General features: G+C 53.2%; 1 non-coding gene and 7 pseudogenes across 1 annotated transcript; all 8 read right to left on the bottom strand.

Moving 5' to 3' along the window:
- Positions 1-8,504: 8,504 nt before the first annotated feature.
- On the bottom strand, positions 8,505-8,623 carry LOC148667525 (5S ribosomal RNA; annotated as a pseudogene).
- A 537-nt stretch (positions 8,624-9,160) lies between these two features.
- On the bottom strand, positions 9,161-9,279 carry LOC148667526 (5S ribosomal RNA; annotated as a pseudogene).
- A 535-nt stretch (positions 9,280-9,814) lies between these two features.
- On the bottom strand, positions 9,815-9,933 carry LOC148667527 (5S ribosomal RNA; annotated as a pseudogene).
- Positions 9,934-10,468: 535 nt separating this feature from the next.
- LOC148667528 (5S ribosomal RNA) lies at positions 10,469-10,587 on the bottom strand (annotated as a pseudogene).
- A 537-nt stretch (positions 10,588-11,124) lies between these two features.
- Positions 11,125-11,243, bottom strand: LOC148667529 (5S ribosomal RNA; annotated as a pseudogene).
- A 537-nt stretch (positions 11,244-11,780) lies between these two features.
- LOC148667530 (5S ribosomal RNA) lies at positions 11,781-11,899 on the bottom strand. The gene has a single exon (XR_015937411.1). It is a non-coding gene; the product is annotated as a 5S ribosomal RNA (ribosomal RNA).
- Positions 11,900-12,436: 537 nt separating this feature from the next.
- Positions 12,437-12,555, bottom strand: LOC148667531 (5S ribosomal RNA; annotated as a pseudogene).
- Positions 12,556-13,090: 535 nt separating this feature from the next.
- On the bottom strand, positions 13,091-13,209 carry LOC148667532 (5S ribosomal RNA; annotated as a pseudogene).
- Between the last annotated feature and the right edge of the window lie 98 nt (positions 13,210-13,307).

A 13,307-nucleotide genomic window follows, 5' to 3' on the forward strand; every position in this document is an offset into this window, starting at 1 on the left:
TCCAGACTCTTACTGGACACACTGGTCAGACTCACCTGTCCAGACTCTCACTGGACACATTGTAGAGACTCACCTGTCCAGACTCTTACTGGACACACTGGTCAGACTCACCTGTCCAGACTCTCACTGGACACACTGTACACACTCACCTGTCCACACTCTCACTGGGCACACTGTAGAGACTGCCCAAGGCCCCTAGTCTCGACACGACTGGGCTGGGCTATTTGGTCAGAGCTGTCTCGGAGATGGGCTGTTTGGTGTCTTCACAGGTCACACCGGTCAGGCCGAACCCGGACTGGCAGCGGGAGAGGTCCCGGCCCAAGTCCCGGTGCTTTTCCGTAAGTCTGACCCGGTCGCCTTCCGCGAGACTGGACCGGCCGCCCTGTGGTGGGCCCGGTGCCCCACATCTACCCTACAGCTCCCCCCACTGACCCCTAAACTCCCGATACCCTACAGCTCCCCTCACTGACCCCTAAACTCCCGATACCCTACAGCTCCCCCACTGACCCCTAAACTCCCAATACCCTACAGCTCCCCCCACTGACCCCTAAACTCCCGATACCCTACAGCTCCCCCCACTGACCCCTAAACTCCCGATACCCTACAGCTCCACACTCTGACCCCTAAACTCCCGATACCCTACAGCTCCCCTCACTGACCCCTAAACTCCCGATACCCTACAGCTCCCCACACTGACCCCTAAACTCCCGATACCCTACAGCTCCACACTCTGACCCCTAAACTCCCGATACCCTACAGCTCCCCCCACTGACCCCTAAACTCCTGATACCCTACAGCTCCCCCACTGACCCCTAAACTCCCGATACCCTACAGCTCCCCCCACTGACCCCTAAACTCCCGATACCCTACAGCTCCCCACTCTGACCCCTAAACTCCCGATACCCTACAGCTCCCCACACTGACCCCTAAACTCCCGATACCCTACAGCTCCCCCCACTGACCCCTAAACTCCCGATACCCTACAGCTCCCCACACTGACCCCTAAACTCCCGATACCCTACAGCTCCACACTCTGACCCCTAAACTCCCGATACCCTACAGCTCCCCACTCTGACCCCCACAGTCCTGATGGCCGAGAGGTCTCTGCTTGCTGTAGTGATTGAGTGAGCTCTGTGGACCTAACCTCTGTCTTGTGTCCTCGTTTCCAGCATCTCCTAGTGGTCCGTCATTTCACCAGAGCTGAAGGTGAGATCTGGGGAGGAGACAGAGCACCCCCTAACACCCCTGAGCTAGGTTACAGGGTAAGACAGCTTCTTACTGTTGGACACACCTGTCCACACTCTTTCTGGACACACTGGACACACTCGCCTGTCCGGACTCTTACTGGACACACTGTACACACCCACCTGTCCAGACTCTTACTGGACACACTGTACACAACCACCTGTCCAGACTCTCACTGGACACACTGTCCACACTCACCTGTCTGGGCTCTTATTGGACACACTGTACACACCCACCTGTCCAGACTCTCACTGGACACACTGTCCACACTCACCTGTCTGGGCTCTTATTGGACACACTGTCCACACTCACCTGTCCAGACTCTCACTGGACACACTGTACACACTCACCTGTCCACACTCTCACTGGACACACTGGACACACTCACCTGTCCAGACTCTTACTGGACACACTGTACACACTCACCTGTCCAGACTCTTACTGGACACACTGTACACACTCACCTGTCCAGTGCGGAGGGCAAGGAGAGAGGCTGAGATGTCTGACGAGGCAAGTGGGGCAGAGTCTGTCCGTCTGTCTGTCCATCTGTCCTTCTGTCCGTCTATCCTTCAGTCCATCTGTCCCTCTGTCCATCTGTCCCTCTGTCCTTCTGTTCTTTTCTCTGTCCATCTGTCTTTCTGTCCTTTTCTCTGCCTTTCTGTCCATCAGTCCATCTGTCCTTTTCTCTGTCTTTTTGTCCGTCTGTACTTCTCTCTTTCTGTCTTTCTGTCCTTCTGTCTGAGTCTCTCCATGTCTCCCTGCTCTCTGTCTGTCCTGCGTTGTCCCAGCTGGGCCTGTCTCCCTGTGTCTCTCCGTGTGTCTCCCTGCTCTCTGTCTGTCCTGCGTTGTCCCAGCTGGGCCTGTCTCCCTGTGTCTCTCCGTGTGTCTCCCTGCTCTCTGTCTGTCCTGCGTTGTCCCAGCTGGGCCTGTCTCCCTGTGTCTCTCCGTGTGTCTCCCTGCTCTCTGTCTGTCCTGCGTTGTCCCAGCTGGGTCTCTCTCCCTGTGTCTCTCCGTGTGTCTCCCTGCCTGTCTCTCTGTCTGTCCTGCGTTGTCCCAGCTGGGCCTGTCTCCCTGTGTCTCTCCGTGTGTCTCCCTGCTCTCTGTCTGTCCTGCGTTGTCCCAGCTGGGTCTCTCTCCCTGTGTCTCTCCGTGTGTCTCCCTGTCTGTCTCTCTGTCTGTCCTGCGTTGTCCCAGCTGGGCCTGTCTCCTCTGCTCTTTGCCTTCAGCTCTGTTCGCCGATGTCCCGCCAGCCCGTCACTCTCTCAGCCTGTCTCTTGACTTGCAGGAGGAAGAGGAGGTATAGACAGCTCTTCCGGCAGGAGAGAGTAAGGAGGTCAGTGCTGGTCCCACCCTGCCCCCTGTCCTGTCTGTGGTGGAGTTTTGCCGTCTTGTCTGTCCCTGGGTCTCAGTGTCTCTCTCTCTTTCAGCCCTGTCTGTCAGTGTCTCTCTCGGCCTGCTGTCTGCCTGTCCCTGCCTCTCTGTCTCTCTCTCTTTCAGCCCTGTCTGTCAGTGTCTCTCTCCTCCTCCTCTCTGTCCTCAGTGTGTCTCTCTCCTCCTCTCTGTCCTGTGGTGTCCAGGTGGTGTGTCTTTCTCCTCCTCCTCCTGTCTGTCATGTGGTGTCCAGTGGGTCAGTATTAGTGGGCTACACCCAGGCTCACTCACTGCGAGTGTGATCTCAGCAGAGTCTCTGTGCTCTTGGGACACTTGACTCACCTGTCTCTCTCTTTCTCTCCCTGTGCTGTCCCTCTCCTGCCCCCTCTCTCCCTCCACGGACTCCAGCTGGAGGAGGTCCAATCACCACCTCCTGTGAGACAGAAGAAAAAGAAGGTGGGTAATGCTCTGATCCTCTCTTTACTCCTGTCCAGTGTCAAGTCAGTGTCCAGTCAGTGTGTCTGTATGAACCCCTCTCTCTCTCAGTGCAGTGTTCATGTACTGGAGTGTCCAGTCAGTGTGTCTGTATGAACCCCTCTCTCTCTCAGTGCAGTGTTCATGTCCTGGAGTGTCCAGTCATGTGTCTGTATGAACCCCTCTCTCTCTCTCAGTGCAGTGTTCATGTCCTGGAGTGTCCAGTCATGTGTCTGTATGAACCCCTCTCTCTCTCTCAGTGCAGTGTTCATGTCCTGGAGTGTCCAGTCAGTGTGTCTGTATGAACCCCTCTCTCTCTCAGTGCAGTGTTCATGTCCTGGAGTGTCCAGTCAGTGTGTCTGTATGAACCCCTCTCTCTCTCAGTGCAGTGTTCATGTCCTGGAGTGTCTAGTCAGTGTGTCTGTATCAACCCCTCTCTCTCTCAGTGCAGTGTTCATGTACTGGAGTGTCCAGTCAGTGTGTCTGTATGAACCCCTCTCTCTCTCAGTGCAGTGTTCATGTCCTGGAGTGTCTAGTCAGTGTGTCTGTATCAACCCCTCTCTCTCTCAGTGCAGTGTTCATGTACTGGAGTGTCCAGTCCGACTCTTAACGTGACTCTCCTGTCTCTGCTTCAGAAGCGCCGATGCGTCTTTTTAAAGTCCCTGAGCTGCGTGTCAGTGGAGACAGAAGATCAGGACGAGCCGATGGAGGCGGCGGAGACCGTAGCTCAGGAGAGGAAGAGCGAGGGAGAGGAGGAGCAGGCTGCCGGGAAGGACAAGAAGAGGAAGAGGAGGTGCAGGTGAGCAGACAGGGGGGCGCCGCCCGGTCGTGTCTGTGATTCAAGGAGGAGTCTCCTCTTGCTGTTTGATGTCATGGTGACGTCTGTGTCTGTGTCCCTCACACCTGCAATAACAATATCTTTCCAGGTTCCTTTCCTGGTTCTGTGCCTGCTAAGATCTGGACTGGACTGGACTGGACTGAATTGGACTGGACCGGAGCTGAGAGACACCAGACTGGACCGAAGCTGAGGGACCCCAGACTGTGCTGGACCGAAGCTGAGGGACCCCAGTCTATGCTGGACCGAAGCTGAGGGACCCCAGTCTGTGCTGGGCCGAAGCTGAGGGACCCAAGACTGTGCTGGTCTGAAGCTGAGGGACCCCAGACTGGACAGCACTGGAGCTGAGGGACACCAGACTGGACTGGACTGGAGCTGAGGGGCCCCAGACTGGACTAGACTGGAGCTGAGAGGCCCCAGACTGGACTGGACCAAAGCTGAGGGACCTCAGGCTGTGCTGTACCGAAGCTGAGGGACACCAGACTGTGCCGGACCGAAGCTTAGGGACCCCAGTCTGGACCGAAGCTGAGGGACCCCAGTCTGTGCTGGACCGAAGCTGAGGGACCTCAGACTGGACCGAAGCTGAGGGACCCCAGTCTGTGCTGGACCGAAGCTGAGGGACCCCAGACTGTGCTGGACCGATGCTGAAGGACCCCAGTCTGGACTGAAGCTGAGGGACCCCAGACTGCACTGGACTGAAGCTGAGGGGCCCCAGACTGGTCTGAACTGAAGCTGAGGGGCCCCAGACTGGACTGATGACCTTTTGTTAAGCATCAATAAATTTTTTTTAAAAAAAATCTGTTTAGCTTTTGGTTTTTTCCCTCCCCCCCCCCCAAGGTTGCTGCTGGGAGAGGTGTGAGTGGGGCCAGCAGGGGGCGCTCTCACCCTGCAGTCTGTGTGGGTCCTGATTCCCCAGTATAGTGACGGGGGACACTGGACTGTAAACAGGCGCCGTCCTTCGGATGAGACGTAAAACCGAGGTCCTGACTCTCTGTGCTCGTTAACAATCCCGGGGTGTTTCTGGAGAAGAGTAGGGGTGTTACCCCAGTGTCCTGGCCTGATTCCCCCCCTGGTCTTGACCCATCATGGCCTCCTTATCACCCCCCTCTCTGAACTGGCTCCATCCCTCTGCTCTCCTCCCCACTGAGAGCTGCTGTGTGCTGAGCGGACTGGAGCATCATCCAGGTAGGGGCTGCACACTGGGGGGGCTGGAGGGGATCCCCCTGACCTGGGAGGAGCTCTGAGTGGAGAGTCCAGACTTATTAATTATTATTATTATTCGTGCTGCACTGGTCTTCAGTCCTGGCAGTGAGAGGGGGACTCATACTCATACTCATACTTATGACTGTCTAATAATACACGATACAAATGGAAAGCAGGGTAGCGCTGTAGTCCCTTCGAAACGTTTTGAACTGCCAGAAGAAGTTTTCACAACCCGGACTCGTGAAGGTACAGGTCTTCTCCCTTTGTCCGGAGTAAGGTGAGAGGTCACCCCCTCGGGGCGCAGTATCCCCGATGCACCCCCCCACCACCACCCAAAACGACACACACTTCTGTGACGATTGGGAGACCCCGGTTCGACCAGCCCCTGCGGTGGAGGAAACGACCCGCTGGAGAGAACACGCAGACTCCACACAGAAGGGTCACCTCGGCATTTATTCCAACAGCAAAACAACACCAGAGAGAAACGGTCTCCGAAAGATAAGCGCACACCGGGAAAAACACGATGGGGTCATTACAAATGGGAATAGGAGTTCTTTTTTTTAATGTCGCGTTTCTACTTTATTAGAGAGAGGCACTGAACTTTGGGGAACGTGACATCCACCCAGTATTACTAGTAGGTTGATAAATATAAATGTTCTTTTTCCCCCCGTATGATACCTCGCGAAATATAACGATGGCCAACTCCTTAAGTTGAAATTTAAACCCTTCTCACGCTACAAGACAGTCCGTCAACATCGCCGCGGCCCGAAGCGCGACCTTCGGTATGACGTTGGCCGAAGGGGGTGGGGTAAGTACGTCACAGCCGGGGGAAGCCCCTATCACGTGAGAGGGGTGCGGCGGGCGACGAGCCCCAGGGGGCGAAGAGAAGTTGATTTGCGTGGGGTGTGGAAACACTACACGACCGGGCAAGCGAGCCGTTTTTTTTTTTTGTTTTGTTTTTTCCAGAACATCAGAACAACCGCAGAGATGACCATCGATCCACCTCCAGACGTTTCCTTTTTTGTCCTCTTTGGCCCCCAAAATAAAAAAAAAACTGGGATCCATCGTGGCGTTGCCAAATTAAAACGTCAACCATTTTTCGGGCTTTCGTGCTGTCCATGATGAAACCGTCATGGTTGTGTAAGCATACGTTACGTCACAGACAGGCGGCGCTCGGACGTGAGGAGTGTCGTTATGTTTTTGAAATGGCATGTCAGACAAGATCTCTGACAAGATCTCCGAAAAACCCAAACCTGTAAGATTCAATTTCAATTCAGTTTTTTTATATAGCGCCTTTACAACAAGAATGCCCCAAGGCCCCGAACAAAGGAGTTGTTCCACACCCCCGCCACCCTCTGTGTACAGAAGAGCCTCCTGTCCTGACTCCAGTAGGAAATGTCACCTGGAGGCAACACACCGGCTTCTTTTAACAGATCACCTCGGGAATCGGGAACAACGGAGCTGTGTGCGGACGTCTGTACGGAGGGGTTCAGCGCGGGGGGGCTCCGGGCTCGGGTCTGGACCCGGGGGGACTGTCTGTGTGGAGTCTGCATGTTCTCCCTGTGTTCTTCGGGTCCAAAGACAGGCTTTTGGGCTAATTGGCTTCTGGGAAAACTGGCCCTGGTGTGTGTGTGTTCTGTGATGGAGTGCTGTCCTGTCCAGGGTGTGTGAGTGAGTGTGTGTTTGTCATGTGATGGACTGGTTCCTGTCCAGGTTGTGTGAGTGTGTGTGTCTGAGTGTCCTGTGAGGGACTGGTGTCCTATCCAGGTTGTGTGTGTGTGTCCTGTGAGGGACTGGTGTCCTGTCCAGGGTGTGTGAGTGTGTGTGTGTCCTGTGATGGACTGGTGTCCTATCTACGGTGTGTGTATGTCCTGTGATGGACTGGTGTCCTGTCCAGGGTGTGTGAGTGAGTGTGTGTGTCTGTGTGTCCTGTGATGGACAGATGGTACCAAGCCTGGACACCCATGAGACACTGGCTTCCTCAGAAGACTCTCACGGAGGGCACACTGTCCCTAACCCGGGTCCAGAAGAAACTACCGTGATCTATAATTCCTGCGCCTCGGAAGGGTTTATGACGTCTATGTCCGGCGCCCGCGCCCGTGGACCGGCGGTTTGGCGTCGCGCTCCGCAGCTCGAGCTTCGGTGCGAGGCAGGGCGGGAGGGAGTCGATGTGGCCTCGGCGCCATCTTTGCTGGTGAGTCAATTGTGACCGTTGCGGTACAACAAACCATCAATCAAGCTTTTCCCACCCCGTCCAGTATTTCTGTCGCGGCCCACGTCCCTTACAATCGACAAACTATAAAAAAAACAGTAGCCCTTCGCAACATTACACGCCATTTTTTTATTTTAAACGTCCGCTAGATACGCAGGTGGCTCGATACCTGTCTTATCCTCGCCGGCGTCTTTATACCGGCAAGTGAATTTTATTTGGGGTCCCTCAGAATTGTGACAGAAATGTCAGTGAACCACAATAAAAAACGAAACTTTTTTTTTAAAGGCGGTGAATGGATTTTTTGAGTAACCGTGTAGCGACTAACGTAAGGAAAAAAAAGTTGTCTTTCCCTACGAAGACGTTTTGGTACAGGACTTTCTTTAAATATCAGTTGTGCATAGCGTTTTACAAAAAGTTGATGATGATCTTGGAGATAATTGCAAAGGAAAATTGAGATAACTACCAAAACATTACGTGTGAAACGACAGGACAGAACTTTGAACCCACAAAGAAACAAAGGTATGAAATATTGCCTCGTCATGGGGGGTTGATAATTGTAGTAAGTGTTCCTAATTTTCGTAAAGAAATGTATATTATGTGACTCACACGTGAGATTTAGTGTATATACGTTTCATATTGTGCATATATACGGGGGTGGGGTTTTTGCCTTTTTATCATATTTTGGATGTGAATCCGTGGTATTTTTGCTGAGACAAGTTGCCTTTCTTATACGCGGAGGAATCTGCTCGTGAGATGTCCGCTTGGTCCATTTCTGAGCTCAGTATAAGGTGTAGAAAGCATGACTGTCATCATAACCCGCATCTCACCCAGGTGTGGAATAATGTTGTGACTATTGCTTCAGCAATAACATGCTGATTGCATGTTTCTAGATGGGTATAACAGAGATCTCAACTACTGAGGGGCCTTATTAATAAAGTCTCCACAGCCGAAGCGCTGTGTCTCTTTTCAGCTGGCGATAAACCTTTCCTCGATCCTTTGCGGACTTGTAAAACTGTTCATGATCAGAATAAAAAACGCTCACGCTAATACACAAGCACCCGTGTCTCGCCAAAGCTGACAAATAAACAGAAGGACAAGCCGCACTGCACGTGTGAACAGGGGAATGAGCGAGCGAGCGGGGATAGGGCGCCTCCTGCGCTTAAAAGCTTACAGCACCTGGTATTCCCAGGCGGTATCCCATCCAAGTACTAACCAGGCCCATCCCTGTTTAGCTTCCGAGATCAGACAAGATCAGGCGTGCTCAAGGGGGTGTGGCCGTAAGCGAGAGCAAGGCTCGCTGGCACCCTTCTTATTGAGAGGACAGCTCCGTCACCTCTTTTACGACGCTGCTTTTTTTCCCTTGCGTTTTTCTCTTCTTCCCACGTTCTCTCTCTTCACTGCCTTCGTCCCCGCTCTATTTCACTTCAGCCTTTCACTCTTGCTTCCTTCCAATGAGGACGGAGCTGCGGGAGAAAGGGCGCTATAGAGGATCGCTGTGGAGAGCTGCTGCTGTGCTTTGACATCTGAGCTCTGTGGAAAACGATCTCAATACAATTCTGAAAAACGCGACTCTCCGAACGCCAGCCGAACAAGTCTCCACAGCCGAAGCGCTGTGTCTCTTTTCAGCTGGCGATAAACCTTTCCTCGATCCTTTGCGGACTTGTAAAACTGTTCCTGATCAGAATAAAAAACGCTCACGCTAATACACAAGCAACCGTGTCTCGCCAAAGCTGACAAATAAACAGACGGACAAGCCGCACTGCACGTGTGAACAGGGGAATGAGCGAGCGAGCGGGGATAGGGCGCCTCCTGCGCTTAAAAGCTTACAGCACCTGGTATTCCCAGGCGGTCTCCCATCCAAGTACTAACCAGGCCCATCCCTGTTTAGCTTCCAAAATCAGACGAAATCAGGCATGCTCAAGGGGGTGTGGCCATAAGCGAGAGCAAGGCTCGCTGGCACCCTTCTTATTGAGAGGACAGCTCCGTCACCTCTTTTACGACGCTGCTTTTTTTCCCTTGCGTTTTTCTCTTCTTCCCACGTTCTCTCTCTTCACTGCCTTCGTCCCCGCTCTATTTCACTTCAGCCTTTCACTCTTGCTTCCTTCCAATGAGGACGGAGCTGCGGGAGAAAGGGCGCTATAGAGGATCGCTGTGGAGAGCTGCTGCTGTGCTTTGACATCTGAGCTCTGTGGAAAACGATCTCAATACAATTCTGAAAAACGCGACTCTCCGAACGCCAGCCGAACAAGTCTCCACAGCCGAAGCGCTGTGTCTCTTCAGCTGGCGATAAACCTTTCCTCGATCCTTTGCGGACTTGTAAAACTGTTCCTGATCAGAATAAAAAACGCTCACGCTAATACACAAGCACCCGTGTCTCGCCAAAGCTGACAAATAAACAGACGGACAAGCCGCACTGCACGTGTGAACAGGGGAATGAGCGAGCGAGCGGGGATAGGGCGCCTCCTGCGCTTAAAAGCTTACAGCACCTGGTATTCCCAGGCGGTCTCCCATCCAAGTACTAACCAGGCCCATCCCTGTTTAGCTTCCAAAATCAGACGAAATCAGGCATGCTCAAGGGGGTGTGGCCATAAGCGAGAGCAAGGCTCGCTGGCACCCTTCTTATTGAGAGGACAGCTCCGTCACCTCTTTTACGACGCTGCTTTTTTTCCCTTGCGTTTTTCTCTTCTTCCCACGTTCTCTCTCTTCACTGCCTTCGTCCCCGCTCTATTTCACTTCAGCCTTTCACTCTTGCTTCCTTCCAATGAGGACGGAGCTGCGGGAGAAAGGGCGCTATAGAGGATCGCTGTGGAGAGCTGCTGCTGTGCTTTGACATCTGAGCTCTGTGGAAAACGATCTCAATACAATTCTGAAAAACGCGACTCTCCGAACGCCAGCCGAACAAGTCTCCACAGCCGAAGCGCTGTGTCTCTTCAGCTGGCGATAAACCTTTCCTCGATCCTTTGCGGACTTGTAAAACTGTTCCTGATCAGAATAAAAAACGCTCACGCTAATACACAAGCACCCGTGTCTCGCCAAAGCTGACAAATAAACAGACGGACAAGCCGCACTGCACGTGTGAACAGGGGAATGAGCGAGCGAGCGGGGATAGGGCGCCTCCTGCGCTTAAAAGCTGACAGCACCTGGTATTCCCAGGCGGTCTCCCATCCAAGTACTAACCAGAACCATCCCTGTTTGGCTTCCGAGATCAGACGAGATCAGGTGTGCTCAAGGGGGTGTGGCCGTAAGCGAGAGCAAGTCTCGCTGGCACCCTTCTTATTGAGAGGACAGCTCCGTCACCTCTTTTACGACGCTGCTTTTTTTCCCTTGCGTTTTTCTCTTCTTCCCACGTTCTCTCTCTTCACTGCCTTCGTCCCCGCTCTATTTCACTTCAGCCTTTCACTCTTGCTTCCTTCCAATGAGGACGGAGCTGCGGGAGAAAGGGCGCTATAGAGGATCGCTGTGGAGAGCTGCTGCTGTGCTTTGACATCTGAGCTCTGTGGAAAACGATCTCAATACAATTCTGAAAAACGCGACTCTCCGAACGCCAGCCGAACAAGTCTCCACAGCCGAAGCGCTGTGTCTCTTTTCAGCTGGCGATAAACCTTTCCTCGATCCTTTGCGGTCTTGTTAAACTGTTCATGATCAGAATAAAAAACGCTCACGCTAATACACAAGCACCCGTGTCTCGCCAAAGCTGACAAATAAACAGACGGACAAGCCGCACTGCACGTGTGAACAGGGGAATGAGCGAGCGAGCGGGGATAGGGCGCCTCCTGCGCTTAAAAGCTTACAGCACTTGGTATTCCCAGGCGGTCTCCCATTCAAGTACTAACCAGGCCCATCCCTGTTTAGCTTCCGAGATCAGACGAGATCAGGCGTGCTCAAGGGGGTGTGGCCGTAAGCAAGAGCAAGGCTCGCTGGCACCCTTCTTATTGAGAGGACAGCTCCGTCACCTCTTTTACGACGCTGCTTTTTTTCCCTTGCGTTTTTCTCTTCTTCCCACGTTCTCTCTCTTCACTGCCTTCGTCCCCGCTCTATTTCACTTCAGCCTTTCACTCTTGCTTCCTTCCAATGAGGACGGAGCTGCGGGAGAAAGGGCGCTATAGAGGATCGCTGTGGAGAGCTGCTGCTGTGCTTTGACATCTGAGCTCTGTGGAAAACGATCTCAATACAATTCTGAAAAACGCGACTCTCCGAACGCCAGCCGAACAAGTCTCCGCAGCCGAAGCGCTGTGTCTCTTTTCAGCTGGCGATAAACCTTTCCTCGATCCTTTGCGGACTTGTAAAACTGTTCCTGATCAGAATAAAAAACGCTCACGCTAATACACAAGCACTCGTGTCTCGCCAAAGCTGACAAATAAACAGACGGACAAGCCGCACTGCACGTGTGAACAGGGGAATGAGCGAGCGAGCGGGGATAGGGCGCCTCCTGCGCTTAAAAGCTTACAGCACCTGGTATTCCCAGGCGGTCTCCCATCCAAGTACTAACCAGGCCCATCCCTGTTTAGCTTCCGAGATCAGACGAGATCAGGCGTGCTCAAGGGGGTGTGGCCGTAAGCAAGAGCAAGGCTCGCTGGCACCCTTCTTATTGAGAGGACAGCTCCGTCACCTCTTTTACGACGCTGCTTTTTTTCCCTTGCGTTTTTCTCTTCTTCCCACGTTCTCTCTCTTCACTGCCTTCGTCCCCGCTCTATTTCACTTCAGCCTTTCACTCTTGCTTCCTTCCAATGAGGACGGAGCTGCGGGAGAAAGGGCGCTATAGAGGATCGCTGTGGAGAGCTGCTGCTGTGCTTTGACATCTGAGCTCTGTGGAAAACGATCTCAATACAATTCTGAAAAACGCGACTCTCCGAACGCCAGCCGAACAAGTCTCCACAGCCGAAGCGCTGTGTCTCTTTTCAGCTGGCGATAAACCTTTCCTCGATCCTTTGCGGACTTGTAAAACTGTTCCTGATCAGAATAAAAAACGCTCACGCTAATACACAAGCACCCGTGTCTCGCCAAAGCTGACAAATAAACAGACGGACAAGCCGCACTGCACGTGTGAACAGGGGAATGAGCGAGCGAGCGGGGATAGGGCGCCTCCTGCGGTTAAAAGCTTACAGCACCTGGTATTCCCAGGCGGTCTCCCATCCAAGTACTAACCAGGCCCATCCCTGTTTAGCTTCCAAGATCAGACGATATCAGGCGTGCGCAAGGGGGTGTGGCCGTAAGCGAGAGCAAGTCTCGCTGGCACCCTTCTTATTGAGAGGACAGCTCCTTCACCTCTTTTACGAAGCTGCTTTTTTTCCCTTGCGTTTTTCTCTTCTTCCCACGTTCTCTCTCTTCACTGCCTTCGTCCCCGCTCTATTTCACTTCAGCCTTTCACTCTTGCTTCCTTCCAATGAGGACGGAGCTGCGGGAGAAAGGGCGCTATAGAGGATCGCTGTGGAGAGCTGCTGCTGTGCTTTGAGATCTGAGCTCTGTGGAAAACGATCTCAATACAATTCTGAAAAACGCGACTCTCCGAACGCCAGCCGAACAAGTCTCCACAGCCGAAGCGCTGTCTCTTTTCAGCTGGCGATAAACCTTTCCTCGATCCTTTGCGGACTTGTTAAACTGTTCATGATCAGAATAAAAAACGCTCACGCTAATACACAAGCACCCGTGTCTCGCCAAAGCTGACAAATAAACAGACGGACAAGCCGCACTGCACGTGTGAACAGGGGAATGAGCGAGCGAGCGGGGATAGGGCGCCTCCTGCGCTTAAAAGCTTACAGCACCTGGTATTCCCAGGCGGTCTCCCATCCAAGTACTAACCAGGCCCATCCCTGTTTAGCTTTCGAGATCAGACGAGATCAGGCGTGCTCAAGGGGGTGTGGCCGTAAGCAAGAGCAAGGCTCGCTGGCACCCTTCTTATTGAGAGGACAGCTCCGTCACCTCTTTTACGACGCTGCTTTTTTTCCCTTGCGTTTTTCTCTTCTTCCC

The sequence above is a fragment of the Lepisosteus platostomus genome, chromosome 5, assembly GCF_059453375.1.
Source record: "Lepisosteus platostomus isolate fLepPlt1 chromosome 5, fLepPlt1.hap1, whole genome shotgun sequence".
In the NCBI taxonomy this organism is placed as follows: Eukaryota; Metazoa; Chordata; class Actinopteri; order Semionotiformes; family Lepisosteidae; genus Lepisosteus; species Lepisosteus platostomus.